At 44.8% G+C, this 6325-nt stretch overlaps 1 non-coding gene across 1 annotated transcript; it reads right to left on the bottom strand.

Moving 5' to 3' along the window:
* Nucleotides 1–3593: 3593 nt before the first annotated feature.
* Nucleotides 3594–3698, bottom strand: LOC115896011. Its single transcript, XR_004056044.1, has one exon. It is a non-coding gene; the product is annotated as a U6 spliceosomal RNA (small nuclear RNA).
* Between the last annotated feature and the right edge of the window lie 2627 nt (nucleotides 3699–6325).

Below are 6325 nucleotides of genomic sequence, written 5' to 3'. Positions count from 1 at the left end.
TTTAGTTGTTCACCTTACTCATGGACTCAGGTAACAAGGAGCTGCATTTTAAGACAGTGTTGCTCTAAGTGGTTATTCCTGCAGGAGGCATGAATTCTGCCTTTTGGAATCTGCTGGAATTTTAATTCTATCCTTTTTGTTAGGTTTTCTTGCTTGCTTAGGTAGGAGAAAAAATTACTAGGTAAGGTGGTCAAGGGGATCTCAGAGCCAAAGCCACCATTTAACTAGTGGGCACAGTTCAGGTACTTAAGAGCTATTAGAGTGCTGGCCACTAAAAAATGAGACTGTTAGAATAAACTAGACATGAAACAAGGTAGCAGTTGCCATCCTCAATAAAATGTTTATGCAGTGAGGTACACTGTGAAAGAATTATACCACCCAACCCCATGATGTTTCCCTCTTAGGTTTTTTTTTCCCCCTCCTTGAGGTGGAGTCTCAATCTGTAGCCCAAGCTGGAGTGCAGTGGTGCAATCTCGACTCACTGCAACCTCCGCCTCCGGGATTCAAGCGATTCTCGCCTCAGCCTCCTGAGTAGCTGGGACTACAGGCGGCGCCATCATGCCTGGCTAATTTTTTTTGTATTTTTAGTAGAGATGGGGTTTCACCATGTTGCCCTGGGTGTTCTTGAACTCCTGAGCTCAGGCAATCAACCTGCCTTGGCCTCCCAAAGTGCTGGGATTACAGGTGTGAGCCATCATGCCTGGCCCCCACTTAGGCTTTTGTCTTGACTTTGAGAGATCCAAGAGTCAATGTAAAAATGAGATCCGTAATTATTATTATTATTATTATTTTTTTGAGATTGGAGTGTTGCTCTGTTGCCTGGGCTCACTGCAACCTCCATCCCCCAGGTTCAAGCGATTCTCCTGCTTCAGCTTCCCGAGTAGCTGGGACTACAGGCGTGCACCACCATGCCCAGCTAATTTTTGTATTTTTAGTAGAGACCAAGTTTCACTATGTTGACCAGGCTGGTCTTGAACTCCTGACTCAGGTGATCCACCTACCTTGGCCTCTCAAAGTGCTAGGATTACAGGTGTGAGCCATCGCACCCGGCCAGATCCTAAATTTCTGAAGAAATGAATATTCCACCTTCCAGCTACACCTGCCTTTTACTTGTATAAGTATAAGGCCCCAGTAGCTGAAAATACTTATAAAGGTGGTGAAATCAGTGAAATCTTACTAAAGATTACTTGAAATTACAATGGTCATTATGTGGACCATTCCAGATGAGATGATACTTGACTTTTTTTTTTCCTTTTTGAGACAGTCTCACTCTGTCACCCAGGCTGGAGGGCCATGGCGCGATCTTGACTCACTGCAACCTCCGCCTCCTGGCTTCAAGCAATTATCATGCTTCAACCTCCCGAGTAGCTGGGATTATAGGCGTTCTCCACCACACTAGGCTAATTTTGTATTTTTAGTAGAGATGGGGTTTTACTTTGTTGGCCAAGCTGGTCTCAAACTCCTGACCTCAAGTGGTCCGCCCGTCTCGGCTTCCCAAAGTGCTGAGATTACAGGCGTGAACCAACATGCCAGGCTGATATTCAACTTTAAGAAGTGTGTTTAGACCAGGTATGGTGGCTCATGCCTGTAATCCCAGCACTTTGGGAGGCTGAGGTGGGTGGATTGCTTGAGCTCAGGAGTTTGAGACCAGTCTGGGCAACACAATGAAACCCTGTTTCTACAAAAATTTCAAAAATTAGCCAGGTATGGTGGTAGGCACCTGTAGTCCCAGCTACTCGGGAGGCTGAGGTGGGAGGATTGCTTGAACTCAGGAGGCGGAGGTTGCAGTGAGCTGAGATTACGCCACTGCACTCCAGCCTGGGCTACAGAAGGAGACCCTGTCTCAAAAAAAGAAAAGGAAGTATATTTAAAAATGAGAGTTCCTGACCGGGAGTGGTGGCTCACGCCTGTAATCCCAGCACTTTGGGAGGCCGAGGCGGGTGGATCACAAGGTCAGGAGATCAAGAACATCCTGGCTAACACAGTGAAACCCCATCTCTACTAAAAAAATACAAAAAAAATTAGCTGGGTGTGGTGGCAGGTGCCTGTGGTCCCAGCTACTTGGGAGGCTGAGGCAGGAGAATGGCGTGAACCTGGGAAGTGGAGCTTGCAGTGAGCCGAGATCATGCCACTGCACTTCGGCCTGGGCAACAGAGTGAGACTCCGTCTCAAAAAAAAAAAAAAACAAAAACAAAAAAAAACATTAGGTTTCCTGCTGGGCACAGTGGCTCTAACCTGTAATCTCAGCACTTTGTGAGGCCAAAGAGGGATAATTACTTGGGCCCAGGAGTTCAAGACCAACCTGAGCAACATAGACCACATTTCTATAAAAACTTTGAAAAATTAGCTGGGCATGGTGACATACCCCTGTAGTTACTAGCTACTTGGGAGGCTGTGACGGGAGGATCTCTTGAGTCCAGGAGTTTGAGGCTGCAGTGAATTCTGATCGCACACCACTGTACTCTAGACTGGGCTACAGAGCAAGACCTTGTCTCCAAAAAAAGAGAGAGAGAGAGAGAGAGAGTTCCTGAATTAGACCCACCCAGGGATGCCTATGGATATGCAGAACCTTCTAAAAAGATTTCAAAATTTTTTCTTGCTTCTTTTAAAAGACTTATTACAGGCCGGGCGCGGTGGCTCAAGCCTGTAATCCCAGCACTTTGGGAGGCCGAGGCGGGCGGATCACAAGGTCAGGAGATCGAGACCATCCTGGCTAACACGGTGAAACCCCGTCTCTACTAAAAAATACAAAAAACTAGTCGGGCAAGGTGGCGGGCGCCTGTAGTCCCAGCTACTCGGGAGGCTGAGGCAGGAGAATGGCATGAACCCAGGAGGCGGAGCTTGCAGTGAGCTGAGATCTGGCCAGTGCACTCCAGCTTGGGTGACAGAGCGAGACTACGTCTCAAAAAAAAAAAAAAAAAAAAAAAAAAAGACTTATTACAAAAGGCAAGTGAAAAGCTTACGTAATTAATTGATAAGAAAAATGGAAACTGCCAACCTTTTTGCTTAGTTACTATCATACCCCAAAGACTAAGAGAAAGCAGGAAAAGTGTTTTTTATAAAACGTAGACCCTCAGGTCAAGCAGTTTTGCTTTTTTTTTTTTCAAAGTTCTCAATGTTAGAGTCCAGACATAGAAAATGATTTGTCTGACCTATTTGTTAATGGACTCCACCCTAAACTCAGTAATCCTGTTAAGAAACAGAAGCAAAATTGAAAAGCCACCAATCTGACTATATTATTATCCAGAATATGGCATTCTGGCATTCAGCTAGTTTGTTTGTTTGTTTGTTTTTAAGACAGAGTCTCCCTCTGTTGTCCAGGCTAAAGCACAGTGGCACGATCTTGGCTCACTGCAACCTCTGCCTCCTGGGTTCAAGTGATTCTCCTGCCCCAGCCTCCTGAGTAAGCAGCTTGGATTACACGTGCGCACCACCACGTCCAGCTAAGTTCTGTGTTATTAGTAGAGACAGGATTTCGCCATGTTGATCAGGCTGGTCTCAAACTCCTGACCTCAAGTGATCCACCTGCCTTGACCTCCCAAAGTATTGGAATTATAGGCGTGAGCCACTGTGCCCAGCCTGATTTTTTTTTTTTAAATACGGAATGCTTCACAAATTTGCGTGTCATCCTTGTGGAGGGGACCATGCTAATCATCTCTGTATCATTCTAATTGCAAGCACCAGATTTCTTTTAATTTTTAGTTTTTTTTAGGACCGAGTTCTTTTTCTGTCACCCAGGTTGGAGTACAATGGTACAATCATAGCTCACTGCAACCTCAAATTCCTCAGCTTAAGCAATTCTCTTGCCTCAGCCTCCCAAGTAGCTAGGACTACAAGCACATATCACCACAACTGGCTAATTTTTTTTTTTTTTTTTTTTTTTTTGAGACGGAGTCTTGCTCTGTCGCCCAGGCTGGAGTGCAGTGGCCGGATCTCAGCTCACTGCAAGCTCCGCCTCCCGGGTTTACGCCATTCTCCTGCCTCAGCCTCCCGAGTAGCTAGGACTACAGGTGCCCGCCACCTTGCCCGGCTAGTTTTTTTGTATTTTTTAGTAGAGACGGGGTTTCACCATGTTAGCCAGGATGGTCTCGATCTCCTGACCTCGTGATCTGCCCGTCTTGGCCTCCCAAAGTGCTGGGATTACAGGCTTGAGCCACCGCGCCCAGCCACACCTGGCTAATTTTTTAAAAAATTTTTTGTAGACACAAAATCTTGTCATATTGCCTAGGCTGGTCTTGAACCTCTGGCCTCAAGTGATCCTCCCACCTCGGCCTCCAAAAATGCTGGGGTTATAGGCCTGAACCACCATGCCTGACCTTGTATCAGACTTTTAACCATAGTCATTTTAAGTCCACAATTAATTACCTTATTCTCATGCTCTTCTGAAACCTTCTTTTTTTTCTTTTTTAAGGCAGAGTCTCACTCTGTTGCCCAGGCTAGAGTGCAGTATCATGATCTTGGCTCACTGCAACCTCCACCTCCCTGGCTCAAGGGATCCTCTGAGTAGCTAGGACTACAGGTATGCACCACTATGCCCAGCTAATTTTTTTTTTCTATTTTTTTTTTGTAGAGATGAGGTTTCATCGTGTTGCCCAGGCTGGTCTCGAACTCTTAGGCTCAAGCAGTCTGCCCACCTTGGCCTCCCAAAGTGCTGGGATTACAGGCATGAGCCACCTGCCCAGCCCTTCTGTGAGCTTTTTGCAAACAACTGTAATCCTAAAGTGTTGTGTCTTCAAGAAGATTCATGGGAAGTGTGGCCCAGTGCAGTGGCTCACGCCTGTAATCCCAACACTTTGGGAAGCCAAGGCAGGTGGATCACCTGAGGTCACAAGTTCAAGACCCGCCTGGCCAACATGGTGAAGCCCTGTCTCTACTAAAAATACAAAAATTAGCCAGACATGGTGGTGTGCGCCCATAATCCCAGCTACTCAAGAAGTTAAGGCAGGAAAATTGCTTGAGCCCGGGAGATGGAGGTTGTAGTGAGCCAAGATCATGCCACTGCACTCCAGCCTGGGCGACGGAGGGAAACTCCGAAGATTCATGGGAAGTGTTAAAGCAAACAAAATGAGAAGGACTCCGTACTTCCATATTTGAGTCCTTGTGGATGAACTGCAACCTAACTTAATAAGTAGACAAAATTGAAAACCTAACTTAGAAGTTATAATAGTGCCTACAACAATAGCTGAGTCTTAGCCAATGCCAGTACAGCCATACTTCAACCATTCATACACTGCTGGGTGTTCAGACTATATTCAAATAAGGCAAATGCCAAGCTGTAACTAATTCAGCTTTTTCTGAGCCTCACTTCCAGTTTCTGTACGTCAATTCCTTTTTTTTGTCTATAAATTTGTTCTGACCACGAGACACCATTGGAGTTTCTTTGAATCTGCTGTGATTCTGGGGGCTGTCTGATTTGCGAATCATTCATTGCTCAATTAAACCGCTTTAAACTTAATTCGGCTTTTTCTTTTAACAGAAGGATAGAGAGGACTCTGACAAATGAATGTAGGTTTCTGATAACTTTAAGATCATACCACTGGACTAGGTAGAAATTTCCAGAACTCTAATGAAGAAACTGATGGGTTCGTGAGCTGCTAACCAAGATCAAGCAGAACAAAAATTAATTACATGGGATTAAATAAACTGATGAAGAAGAATTATGGGTTTTTACAGCATTTTTATTTGAAATATTGCAGGTTTTTTGTTTGTTTGCTTGTTTTTGAGACAGAGTCGTGCTCTGCTGCCAGGCTGGATGGAGTAGAGTGGCGCGATCTCGGCTCACTGCCACCTCTGCCTCCCAGGTTCAAGTGATTCTCCTGCCTCAGCTTCCTGAGTAGCTGGGACTATAGGCGCATGCCACCATGCCCAATTAATTTTTTTGTATTTTTAGTAGAGACATGGTTTCACCATCTTGGCCAGGATGGTCTCAATCTTTGACCTCGTGATCCGCCCTCTTTGGCCTCCCAAAGTGCTGGGATTACAGGTGTGAGCCACTGTGCCCAGCCATATTGCAGGTTTTTTAATATTTTGTTTTTCAGATTTAAGACAACTCTTTCTTTTAAGCTGCCTGTAACTTACAGCAATTTGGCAAAGTATGCTTTTGTGAACAAAAATTGAAACATTTACTTTCAGTACCTACCTGATCCCTCCAGAATTTAGAAATATCCATGAAATTTTTTATTTTCATGGCAATATAGTTATTTTCCTACTTAAGTTCAACAAGAATCTGCTCTGTTTTCTCAGGATAAAATTGAAAATATTAGTTATATTTTTTCACTGGGATACCATATTTGACAAGTGCGTAGAATGAATCTACAGGTACTGT

This window comes from Rhinopithecus roxellana, chromosome 2, assembly GCF_007565055.1.
Source record: "Rhinopithecus roxellana isolate Shanxi Qingling chromosome 2, ASM756505v1, whole genome shotgun sequence".
NCBI lineage: Eukaryota > Metazoa > Chordata > Mammalia > Primates > Cercopithecidae > Rhinopithecus > Rhinopithecus roxellana.
This window is presented reverse-complemented; position numbering and strand designations above follow the sequence as displayed.